This window comes from Haemaphysalis longicornis, unplaced genomic scaffold, assembly GCF_048455015.1.
Source record: "Haemaphysalis longicornis isolate Haplotype H1 unplaced genomic scaffold, Haemaphysalis longicornis Haplotype H1 scaffold_13, whole genome shotgun sequence".
In the NCBI taxonomy this organism is placed as follows: Eukaryota; Metazoa; Arthropoda; class Arachnida; order Ixodida; family Ixodidae; genus Haemaphysalis; species Haemaphysalis longicornis.
The window spans coordinates 48,423,739-48,436,636 of NW_027526233.1; the positions used below are offsets into that span (position 1 = coordinate 48,423,739).

Genomic DNA, 12,898 nt, shown 5'->3' on the forward strand with positions numbered 1-12,898 from the left:
GCCTCGCGGCGGTGCGCTTCTCCCCTCCCCTCTCTCCTAGCCGTAAACTGCGGGCCCTGCTCTCCTCCTCCTATCTCCTCGCAGTGACTACTAGCGTTGGCGCGCGTCGTATACTGTACATACTCTTTCTACTCCTCGACTCTTTAATCCACAAATTAACAACAGTGCATTCGCACTTACACACTCTCCCCCACGGGGAAGTGCGGGGGAAATTTTTTCTTTCTTTCTTTCCTACGTAATCATATTAAAAAATAATGTAACGTCACTGACGGTAAAAAAATCTCTAACCATTCTCCTATGCCTCCTTTGGCGTTTTAGACTGCCGGCATTTCTTTCTGTATTTCCTAACGAGCTCCTTATTTCCAAACCCTTTTATAGTGCGAAAGCTTAGCGAGGGCCTCCGTTGTGGTAGCCTTGATGCCAAGGTAGCATAAGAGGGTTTCCCGCCAGTTACCCGCTTATAACAGGCTGTAGACGTTCGAGTCGCGCACCGGGGGTTGAAAAGAAGGTCCCCTTCTCCCCGTGTACTCTGAGTGGCGCTGGCTACACCCTCAAGCGTCAGATACAGTTGTAGGAAATATAAGTACCCCAGAAAGTGAAGCAGAACCCAGTCGCCAAGATAGGCGCATTGGTAAGGCATTCGAGATATAATCGAAAGGCGTGGGTTCGGTCCCCACTCTGGACGCGTGTTTTTCTTTCTTTCTTTCTTACGTAATATATTAAAAAAATAATGTAACGTCACTAACGGTAAAAAATCTCTAACCATTCTCCTATGCCTCGTTTGGCGTTTTAGACTGCCGCCATTTCTTTCTGTATTTCCTAACGAGCTCCTTATTTCCAAACCCTTTTATAGTGCGAAAGCTTAGCGAGGGCCTCCGTTGTGGTAGCCTTGATGTCAAGGTAGCATAAGAGGGTTTCCCGCCAGTTACCCGCTTATAACAGGCTGTAGACGTTCGCGTCACGCCCCGGGCGTTGAAAAACAGGACCCCTGCTCCCCGTGTAGTCTGAGTGGCGCTGGTAGCCACCCTCAAGCGTCAGATACAGTTGTAGAAAATATAAATACCCCAGAAAGTGAAGCAGAACACATCTCCCATATAGCAGAATTGGTAAGGCATTCGAGATCTAATCGAAAGGAGTGGGTTCGGTCCCCAATCGGGGCTCGTGTTTTTCTTGCTTTCTTTCTATAGTAATAATAATAAAAAAATAATGTAACATCAATAATAGTAACGAAAATGTCTAACCATTCCCCTAAGCCTTCTTTGGCGTTGTAGAGTGCCGGCATTCCTTTCTGTATTCCCTAACGAGCCACTTATTTCCAAACCCTAGTATCATGCCTAAGCCTAGCGTGGGCCTCGTTTCTGGCTGCCTTGATGCCAAGGTAGCATAAGAGGGTTTCCCGCCAGTTACCCGCTTATGACAGGCTGTAGACGTTCGCGCAACACTCCGGGGGAGGAAAAGAAGGTCCGCTTTGTGTAGTCTGAGTGGCGCTGGCTACCACCCTCAAGCGTCAGATACAGTTGTAGGAAATATAAATACCCCAGAAAGTGAAAGAAAACACAGTCGCCGAGATAGCCCAATTGGTAAGGCATTCGAGATTTAATCGAAAGGCGTGGGTTCGGTCCCCACTCTGGGCATGTTTTTCTTTCATTTTTCTCACGTAATAATAATAAAAAATGATGTAACGTCACTAACGTTAACAAAAATGTCTAACCAATCCCTTATGCCTTCTTTGGCGTTGTAAACTGCTGGCATTTCTTTCTGTATTTCCTAACGAGCCCTTTATTTTTCAAACCCTATTATCGTGCGAAAGCGTAGCGAGGGCCTCGGTTCTGGCAGCCTTGATGCCAAGGTAGCATATGGGGTTTTCCCGCCAGTTACCCGCTTATGACAGGCAGTAGACGTTCGCGTCGCACCCCAGGGGTTGAAAAGAAGGTCCCCTTCCATCCATGTAGTCTTACTAGCGCTGGCTCGCACCCTCAAGCGTCAGATACAGTTGTAGGAAATATAAATACCACAGAAAGTGAAGGAGAACACAGTCACCCAGATAGCCGAATTGGTAAGGCATTCGAGATTTAATCGAAAGCCGTGGGTTCGGTCCCCACTCAGTGCGCGTGTTTTTCTTTCTTTCTTTCTCACGTAATAATAATAAAAAAATTTAACATCAGTAACGGTAAAAAATGTCTAATCATTCCCTTATGCCGCCTTTGGCGTTTTAGACTGCCGGCATTTCTTTCTGTATTTCCTAACGAGCCGCTTTTTTCCAAACCTTATTATCGTGCGAAAGCTTTGGGAGGGCCTCGGTTCTGGCAGCCTTGATGCCAATGTAGCATAACAGGGTTTCCCGCCAGTTACACACTTATGACAGGCTGTAGACGTTCGCGTCACGCCCCGGGGGTTGAAAAGAAGGTCCCCTTCTCCCCGTGTAGTCTGAGTGGTGCTGGCTACCACCCTCAAGCCTGAGATACAGTTGTAGGATATATAAGTACCCCAGAAAGTGAAGGACAACCCAGTCGCCAATATAGCCGCATTGGTAAGGCATTCGAGATATAATCGAAAGGCGTGGGTTCGGTCCCCACTCTGGGCGCGTGTTTTAAGTGCGATGCACTTCTTAAGCGACCCTGAATCACGCGTCCACCGGCGATGTCCGCGCTCCTCACAGGTGTTATCGCGCGCGCCTCCTCGCCCCTAGCAACGGCGCGGAGCGGAGGGGAGCGTGTGCATAGCAACGGCGCGCGCGTGTAGTAACGGAGCGCGAGACGTGATGGCGCGCGCATCGACGGCGCTCCGGCGGTGAGCGCGGGCCAGCGCGCGGGCAGCCGCGGCGGCCTCGCGGCGGTGCGCTCCTCCTCTCCCCTCTCTCCTCGCCGTAAACTGCGGGCCCTGCTCTCCTCCTCCTATCTCCTCGCAGTGACTACTAGCGTTGGCGCGCCTCGTATACTGTACATACTCTTTCTACTCCTCGACTCTTTAATCCACAAATTAACAACAGTGCATTCGTACTTACACACTCTCCCCCACGGGGAAGTGCGGGGGAATTTTTTTCTTTCTTTCTTTCCTACGTAATCATATTAAAAAATAATGTAACGTCACTAACGGTAAAAAAATCTCTAACCATTCTCCTATGCCTCCTTTGGCGTTTTAGACTGCCGGCATTTCTTTCTGTATTTCCTAACGAGCTCCTTATTTCCAAACCCTTTTATAGTGCGAAAGCTTAGCGAGGGCTCCCGGTATGGTAGCCTTGATGCCAAGGTAGCATAAGAGGGTTTCCCGCCAGTTACCCGCTTATGACAGGCTGTAGACGTTCGAGTCGCGCACCGGGGGTTGAAAAGAAGGTCCCCTTCTCCCCATGTAGTCTGAGTGGCGCTGGCTACCACCTTCAAGCGTCAGATACGGTTGTAGGAAATATAAATACCCCAGAAAGTGAAGAACACAGTCGCCCAGATAGCCGAATTGGTAAGGCATTCGAGATTTATTCGAAAGGCGTGGGTTCGGTCCCCACTCAGTGCTCGTGTTTTCCTTTCTTTCTTTCTCACGTAATAATAATAAAAAAATTTAACATCAGTAACGGTAAAAAATGTCTAATCATTCCCTTATGCCTCTTTTGGCGTTTTAGACTGCCGGTATTTCTCTCTGTATTTCCTAACGAGCCGCTTTTTTCCAAACCTTATTATCGTGCGAAAGCTTTGGGAGGGCCTCGGTTCTGGAAGCCTTGATACCAATGTAGCATAACAGTGTTTCCCGCCAGTTACACGCTTATGACAGGCTGTAGACGTTCGCGTCACGCCCCGGGGGTTGAAAAGAAGGTCCCCTTCTCCCCGTGTAGTCTGAGTGGTGCTGGCTACCACCCTCAAGCCTGAGATACAGTTGTAGGATATATAAGTACCCCAGAAAGTGAAGGAGAACCCAGTCGCCAATATAGCCGCATTGGTAAGGCATTCGAGATATAATCAAAAGGCGTGGGTTCGGTCCCCACTCTGGGCGCGTGTTTTAAGTGCGATGCACTTCTTAAGCGACCCTGAATCACGCGTCCACCGGCGATGTCCGCGCTCCTCACAGGTGTTATCGCGCGCGCCTCCTCCCCCTAGCAACGGCGCGGAGCGGAGGGGAGCGTGTGCATAGCAACGGCGCGCGCGTGTGGTAACAGAGCGTGAGACGTGATGGTGCGCGCATCGACGGTGCTCCGGCGGTGAGCGCGGACCAGCGCGCGGGCAGCCGCGGCGGCCTCGCGGCGGTGCGCTTCTCCCCTCCCCTCTCTCCTAGCCGTAAACTGCGGGCCCTGCTCTCCTCCTCCTATCTCCTCGCAGTGACTACTAGCGTTGGCGCGCGTCGTATACTGTACATACTCTTTCTACTCCTCGACTCTTTAATCCACAAATTAACAACAGTGCATTCGCACTTACACACTCTCCCCCACGGGGAAGTGCGGGGGAAATTTTTTCTTTCTTTCTTTCCTACGTAATCATATTAAAAAATAATGTAACGTCACTGACGGTAAAAAAATCTCTAACCATTCTCCTATGCCTCCTTTGGCGTTTTAGACTGCCGGCATTTCTTTCTGTATTTCCTAACGAGCTCCTTATTTCCAAACCCTTTTATAGTGCGAAAGCTTAGCGAGGGCCTCCGTTGTGGTAGCCTTGATGCCAAGGTAGCATAAGAGGGTTTCCCGCCAGTTACCCGCTTATAACAGGCTGTAGACGTTCGAGTCGCGCACCGGGGGTTGAAAAGAAGGTCCCCTTCTCCCCGTGTACTCTGAGTGGCGCTGGCTACACCCTCAAGCGTCAGATACAGTTGTAGGAAATATAAGTACCCCAGAAAGTGAAGCAGAACCCAGTCGCCAAGATAGGCGCATTGGTAAGGCATTCGAGATATAATCGAAAGGCGTGGGTTCGGTCCCCACTCTGGACGCGTGTTTTTCTTTCTTTCTTTCTTACGTAATATATTAAAAAAATAATGTAACGTCACTAACGGTAAAAAATCTCTAACCATTCTCCTATGCCTCGTTTGGCGTTTTAGACTGCCGCCATTTCTTTCTGTATTTCCTAACGAGCTCCTTATTTCCAAACCCTTTTATAGTGCGAAAGCTTAGCGAGGGCCTCCGTTGTGGTAGCCTTGATGTCAAGGTAGCATAAGAGGGTTTCCCGCCAGTTACCCGCTTATAACAGGCTGTAGACGTTCGCGTCACGCCCCGGGCGTTGAAAAACAGGACCCCTGCTCCCCGTGTAGTCTGAGTGGCGCTGGTAGCCACCCTCAAGCGTCAGATACAGTTGTAGAAAATATAAATACCCCAGAAAGTGAAGCAGAACACATCTCCCATATAGCAGAATTGGTAAGGCATTCGAGATCTAATCGAAAGGAGTGGGTTCGGTCCCCAATCGGGGCTCGTGTTTTTCTTGCTTTCTTTCTATAGTAATAATAATAAAAAAATAATGTAACATCAATAATAGTAACGAAAATGTCTAACCATTCCCCTAAGCCTTCTTTGGCGTTGTAGAGTGCCGGCATTCCTTTCTGTATTCCCTAACGAGCCACTTATTTCCAAACCCTAGTATCATGCCTAAGCCTAGCGTGGGCCTCGTTTCTGGCTGCCTTGATGCCAAGGTAGCATAAGAGGGTTTCCCGCCAGTTACCCGCTTATGACAGGCTGTAGACGTTCGCGCAACACTCCGGGGGAGGAAAAGAAGGTCCGCTTTGTGTAGTCTGAGTGGCGCTGGCTACCACCCTCAAGCGTCAGATACAGTTGTAGGAAATATAAATACCCCAGAAAGTGAAAGAAAACACAGTCGCCGAGATAGCCCAATTGGTAAGGCATTCGAGATTTAATCGAAAGGCGTGGGTTCGGTCCCCACTCTGGGCATGTTTTTCTTTCATTTTTCTCACGTAATAATAATAAAAAATGATGTAACGTCACTAACGTTAACAAAAATGTCTAACCAATCCCTTATGCCTTCTTTGGCGTTGTAAACTGCTGGCATTTCTTTCTGTATTTCCTAACGAGCCCTTTATTTTTCAAACCCTATTATCGTGCGAAAGCGTAGCGAGGGCCTCGGTTCTGGCAGCCTTGATGCCAAGGTAGCATATGGGGTTTTCCCGCCAGTTACCCGCTTATGACAGGCAGTAGACGTTCGCGTCGCACCCCAGGGGTTGAAAAGAAGGTCCCCTTCCATCCATGTAGTCTTACTAGCGCTGGCTCGCACCCTCAAGCGTCAGATACAGTTGTAGGAAATATAAATACCACAGAAAGTGAAGGAGAACACAGTCACCCAGATAGCCGAATTGGTAAGGCATTCGAGATTTAATCGAAAGCCGTGGGTTCGGTCCCCACTCAGTGCGCGTGTTTTTCTTTCTTTCTTTCTCACGTAATAATAATAAAAAAATTTAACATCAGTAACGGTAAAAAATGTCTAATCATTCCCTTATGCCGCCTTTGGCGTTTTAGACTGCCGGCATTTCTTTCTGTATTTCCTAACGAGCCGCTTTTTTCCAAACCTTATTATCGTGCGAAAGCTTTGGGAGGGCCTCGGTTCTGGCAGCCTTGATGCCAATGTAGCATAACAGGGTTTCCCGCCAGTTACACACTTATGACAGGCTGTAGACGTTCGCGTCACGCCCCGGGGGTTGAAAAGAAGGTCCCCTTCTCCCCGTGTAGTCTGAGTGGTGCTGGCTACCACCCTCAAGCCTGAGATACAGTTGTAGGATATATAAGTACCCCAGAAAGTGAAGGACAACCCAGTCGCCAATATAGCCGCATTGGTAAGGCATTCGAGATATAATCGAAAGGCGTGGGTTCGGTCCCCACTCTGGGCGCGTGTTTTAAGTGCGATGCACTTCTTAAGCGACCCTGAATCACGCGTCCACCGGCGATGTCCGCGCTCCTCACAGGTGTTATCGCGCGCGCCTCCTCGCCCCTAGCAACGGCGCGGAGCGGAGGGGAGCGTGTGCATAGCAACGGCGCGCGCGTGTAGTAACGGAGCGCGAGACGTGATGGCGCGCGCATCGACGGCGCTCCGGCGGTGAGCGCGGGCCAGCGCGCGGGCAGCCGCGGCGGCCTCGCGGCGGTGCGCTCCTCCTCTCCCCTCTCTCCTCGCCGTAAACTGCGGGCCCTGCTCTCCTCCTCCTATCTCCTCGCAGTGACTACTAGCGTTGGCGCGCCTCGTATACTGTACATACTCTTTCTACTCCTCGACTCTTTAATCCACAAATTAACAACAGTGCATTCGTACTTACACACTCTCCCCCACGGGGAAGTGCGGGGGAATTTTTTTCTTTCTTTCTTTCCTACGTAATCATATTAAAAAATAATGTAACGTCACTAACGGTAAAAAAATCTCTAACCATTCTCCTATGCCTCCTTTGGCGTTTTAGACTGCCGGCATTTCTTTCTGTATTTCCTAACGAGCTCCTTATTTCCAAACCCTTTTATAGTGCGAAAGCTTAGCGAGGGCTCCCGGTATGGTAGCCTTGATGCCAAGGTAGCATAAGAGGGTTTCCCGCCAGTTACCCGCTTATGACAGGCTGTAGACGTTCGAGTCGCGCACCGGGGGTTGAAAAGAAGGTCCCCTTCTCCCCATGTAGTCTGAGTGGCGCTGGCTACCACCTTCAAGCGTCAGATACGGTTGTAGGAAATATAAATACCCCAGAAAGTGAAGAACACAGTCGCCCAGATAGCCGAATTGGTAAGGCATTCGAGATTTATTCGAAAGGCGTGGGTTCGGTCCCCACTCAGTGCTCGTGTTTTCCTTTCTTTCTTTCTCACGTAATAATAATAAAAAAATTTAACATCAGTAACGGTAAAAAATGTCTAATCATTCCCTTATGCCTCTTTTGGCGTTTTAGACTGCCGGTATTTCTCTCTGTATTTCCTAACGAGCCGCTTTTTTCCAAACCTTATTATCGTGCGAAAGCTTTGGGAGGGCCTCGGTTCTGGAAGCCTTGATACCAATGTAGCATAACAGTGTTTCCCGCCAGTTACACGCTTATGACAGGCTGTAGACGTTCGCGTCACGCCCCGGGGGTTGAAAAGAAGGTCCCCTTCTCCCCGTGTAGTCTGAGTGGTGCTGGCTACCACCCTCAAGCCTGAGATACAGTTGTAGGATATATAAGTACCCCAGAAAGTGAAGGAGAACCCAGTCGCCAATATAGCCGCATTGGTAAGGCATTCGAGATATAATCAAAAGGCGTGGGTTCGGTCCCCACTCTGGGCGCGTGTTTTAAGTGCGATGCACTTCTTAAGCGACCCTGAATCACGCGTCCACCGGCGATGTCCGCGCTCCTCACAGGTGTTATCGCGCGCGCCTCCTCCCCCTAGCAACGGCGCGGAGCGGAGGGGAGCGTGTGCATAGCAACGGCGCGCGCGTGTGGTAACGGAGTGCGAGACGTGATGGTGCGCGCATCGACGGTGCTCCGGCGGTGAGCGCGGACCAGCGCGCGGGCAGCCGCGGCGGCCTCGCGGCGGTGCGCTTCTCCCCTCCCCTCTCTCCTAGCCGTAAACTGCGGGCCCTGCTCTCCTCCTCCTATCTCCTCGCAGTGACTACTAGCGTTGGCGCGCGTCGTATACTGTACATACTCTTTCTACTCCTCGACTCTTTAATCCACAAATTAACAACAGTGCATTCGCACTTACACACTCTCCCCCACGGGGAAGTGCGGGGGAAATTTTTTCTTTCTTTCTTTCCTACGTAATCATATTAAAAAATAATGTAACGTCACTGACGGTAAAAAAATCTCTAACCATTCTCCTATGCCTCCTTTGGCGTTTTAGACTGCCGGCATTTCTTTCTGTATTTCCTAACAAGCTCCTTATTTCCAAACCCTTTTATAGTGCGAAAGCTTAGCGAGGGCCTCCGTTGTGGTAGCCTTGATGCCAAGGTAGCATAAGAGGGTTTCCCGCCAGTTACCCGCTTATAACAGGCTGTAGACGTTCGAGTCGCGCACCGGGGGGTGAAAAGAAGGTCCCCTTCTCCCCGTGTACTCTGAGTGGCGCTGGCTACACCCTCAAGCGTCAGATACAGTTGTAGGAAATATAAGTACCCCAGAAAGTGAAGCAGAACCCAGTCGCCAAGATAGGCGCATTGGTAAGGCATTCGAGATATAATCGAAAGGCGTGAGTTCGGTCCCCACTCTGGACGCGTGTTTTTCTTTCTTTCTTTCTTACGTAATATATTAAAAAAATAATGTAACGTCACTAACGGTAAAAAATCTCTAACCATTCTCCTATGCCTCGTTTGGCGTTTTAGACTGCCAGCATTTCTTTCTGTATTTCCTAACGAGCTCCTTATTTCCAAACCCTTTTATAGTGCGAAAGCTTAGCGAGGGCCTCCGTTGTGGTAGCCTTGATGTCAAGGTAGCATAAGAGGGTTTCCCGCCAGTTACCCGCTTATAACAGGCTGTAGACGTTCGCGTCAAGCCCCGGGCGTTGAAAAACAGGACCCCTGCTCCCCGTGTAGTCTGAGTGGCGCTGGTAGCCACCCTCAAGCGTCAGATACAGTTGTAGAAAATATAAATACCCCAGAAAGTGAAGGAGAACACATCTCCCAGATAGCAGAATTGGTAAGGCATTCGAGATCTAATCGAAAGGAGTGGGTTCGGTCCCCAATCGGGGCTCGTGTTTTTCTTGCTTTCTTTCTATAGTAATAATAATAAAAAAATAATGTAACATCAATAATAGTAACGAAAATGTCTAACCATTCCCCTAAGCCTTCTTTGGCGTTGTAGAGTGCCGGCATTCCTTTCTGTATTCCCTAACGAGCCACTTATTTCCAAACCCTAGTATCATGCCTAAGCCTAGCGTGGGCCTCGTTTCTGGCTGCCTTGATGCCAAGGTAGCATAAGAGGGTTTCCCGCCAGTTACCCGCTTATGACAGGCTGTAGACGTTCGCGCAACACTCCGGGGAGGAAAAGAAGGTCCGCTTTGTGTAGTCTGAGTGGCGCTGGCTACCACCCTCAAGCGTCAGATACAGTTGTAGGAAATATAAATACCCCAGAAAGTGAAAGAAAACACAGTCGCCGAGATAGCCCAATTGGTAAGGCATTCGAGATTTAATCGAAAGGCGTGGGTTCGGTCCCCACTCTGGGCATGTTTTTCTTTCATTTTTCTCACGTAATAATAATAAAAAATGATGTAACGTCACTAATGTTAACAAAAATGTCTAACCAATCCCTTATGCCTTCTTTGGCGTTGTAAACTGCTGGCATTTCTTTCTGTATTTCCTAACGAGCCCTTTATTTTTCAAACCCTATTATCGTGCGAAAGCGTAGCGAGGGCCTCGGTTCTGGCAGCCTTGATGCCAAGGTAGCATATGGGGTTTTCCCGCCAGTTACCCGCTTATGACAGGCAGTAGACGTTCGCGTCGCACCCCAGGGGTTGAAAAGAAGGTCCCCTTCCATCCATGTAGTCTTACTAGCGCTGGCTCGCACCCTCAAGCGTCAGATACAGTTGTAGGAAATATAAATACCACAGAAAGTGAAGGAGAACACAGTCACCCAGATAGCCGAATTGGTAAGGCATTCGAGATTTAATCGAAAGCCGTGGGTTCGGTCCCCACTCAGTGCGCGTGTTTTTCTTTCTTTCTTTCTCACGTAATAATAATAAAAAAATTTAACATCAGTAACGGTAAAAAATGTCTAATCATTCCCTTATGCCTCCTTTGGCGTTTTAGACTGCCGGCATTTCTTTCTGTATTTCCTAACGAGCCGCTTTTTTCCAAACCTTATTATCGTGCGAAAGCTTTGGGAGGGCCTCGGTTCTGGCAGCCTTGATGCCAATGTAGCATAACAGGGTTTCCCGCCAGTTACACACTTATGACAGGCTGTAGACGTTCGCGTCACGCCCCGGGGGTTGAAAAGAAGGTCCCCTTCTCCCCGTGTAGTCTGAGTGGTGCTGGCTACCACCCTCAAGCCTGAGATACAGTTGTAGGATATATAGGTACCCCAGAAAGTGAAGGACAACCCAGTAGCCAATATAGCCGCATTGGTAAGGCATTCGAGATATAATCGAAAGGCGTGGGTTCGGTCCCCACTCTGGGCGCGTGTTTTAAGTGCGATGCACTTCTTAAGCGACCCTGAATCACGCGTCCACCGGCGATGTCCGCGCTCCTCACAGGTGTTATCGCGCGCGCCTCCTCGCCCCTAGCAACGGCGCGGAGCGGAGGGGAGCGTGTGCATAGCAACGGCGCGCGCGTGTAGTAACGGAGCGCGAGACGTGATGGCGCGCGCATCGACGGCGCTCCGGCGGTGAGCGCGGGCCAGCGCGCGGGCAGCCGCGGCGGCCTCGCGGCGGTGCGCTCCTCCTCTCCCCTCTCTCCTCGCCGTAAACTGCGGGCCCTGCTCTCCTCCTCCTATCTCCTCGCAGTGACTACTAGCGTTGGCGCGCCTCGTATACTGTACATACTCTTTCTACTCCTCGACTCTTTAATCCACAAATTAACAACAGTGCATTCGTACTTACACACTCTCCCCCACGGGGAAGTGCGGGGGAATTTTTTTCTTTCTTTCTTTCCTACGTAATCATATTAAAAAATAATGTAACGTCACTAACGGTAAAAAAATCTCTAACCATTCTCCTATGCCTCCTTTGGCGTTTTAGACTGCCGGCATTTCTTTCTGTATTTCCTAACGAGCTCCTTATTTCCAAACCCTTTTATAGTGCGAAAGCTTAGCGAGGGCTCCCGGTATGGTAGCCTTGATGCCAAGGTAGCATAAGAGGGTTTCCCGCCAGTTACCCGCTTATGACAGGCTGTAGACGTTCGAGTCGCGCACCGGGGGTTGAAAAGAAGGTCCCCTTCTCCCCATGTAGTCTGAGTGGCGCTGGCTACCACCTTCAAGCGTCAGATACGGTTGTAGGAAATATAAATACCCCAGAAAGTGAAGAACACAGTCGCCCAGATAGCCGAATTGGTAAGGCATTCGAGATTTATTCGAAAGGCGTGGGTTCGGTCCCCACTCAGTGCTCGTGTTTTCCTTTCTTTCTTTCTCACGTAATAATAATAAAAAAATTTGACATCAGTAACGGTAAAAAATGTCTAATCATTCCCTTATGCCTCTTTTGGCGTTTTAGACTGCCGGTATTTCTCTCTGTATTTCCTAACGAGCCGCTTTTTTCCAAACCTTATTATCGTGCGAAAGCTTTGGGAGGGCCTCGGTTCTGGAAGCCTTGATACCAATGTAGCATAACAGTGTTTCCCGCCAGTTACACGCTTATGACAGGCTGTAGACGTTCGCGTCACGCCCCGGCGGTTGAAAAGAAGGTCCCCTTCTCCCCGTGTAGTCTGAGTGGTGCTGGCTACCACCCTCAAGCCTGAGATACAGTTGTAGGATATATAAGTACCCCAGAAAGTGAAGGAGAACCCAGTCGCCAATATAGCCGCATTGGTAAGGCATTCGAGATATAATCAAAAGGCGTGGGTTCGGTCCCCACTCTGGGCGCGTGTTTTAAGTGCGATGCACTTCTTAAGCGACCCTGAATCACGCGTCCACCGGCGATGTCCGCGCTCCTCACAGGTGTTATCGCGCGCGCCTCCTCCCCCTAGCAACGGCGCGGAGCGGAGGGGAGCGTGTGCATAGCAACGGCGCGCGCGTGTGGTAACGGAGCGCGAGACGTGATGGTGCGCGCATCGACGGTGCTCCGGCGGTGATCGCGGACCAGCGCGCGGGCAGCCGCGGCGGCCTCGCGGCGGTGCGCTTCTCCCCTCCCCTCTCTCCTAGCCGTAAACTGCGGGCCCTGCTCTCCTCCTCCTATCTCCTCGCAGTGACTACTAGCGTTGGCGCGCGTCGTATACTGTACATACTCTTTCTACTCCTCGACTCTTTAATCCACAAATTAACAACAGTGCATTCGCACTTACACACTCTCCCCCACGGGGAAGTGCGGGGGAAATTTTTTCTTTCTTTCTTTCCTACGTAA

General features: G+C 50.1%; 3 non-coding genes across 3 annotated transcripts; all 3 read left to right on the forward strand.

The window, feature by feature from the left end:
* The first annotated feature begins 1,562 nt into the window (after positions 1-1,562).
* On the forward strand, positions 1,563-1,634 carry Trnak-uuu (transfer RNA lysine (anticodon UUU)). Its single transcript has one exon. It is a non-coding gene; the product is annotated as a tRNA-Lys (tRNA).
* A 4,148-nt stretch (positions 1,635-5,782) lies between these two features.
* Trnak-uuu (transfer RNA lysine (anticodon UUU)) lies at positions 5,783-5,854 on the forward strand. The gene has a single exon. It is a non-coding gene; the product is annotated as a tRNA-Lys (tRNA).
* A 4,147-nt stretch (positions 5,855-10,001) lies between these two features.
* On the forward strand, positions 10,002-10,073 carry Trnak-uuu (transfer RNA lysine (anticodon UUU)). The gene has a single exon. It is a non-coding gene; the product is annotated as a tRNA-Lys (tRNA).
* The last annotated feature ends 2,825 nt before the right edge of the window (positions 10,074-12,898 follow it).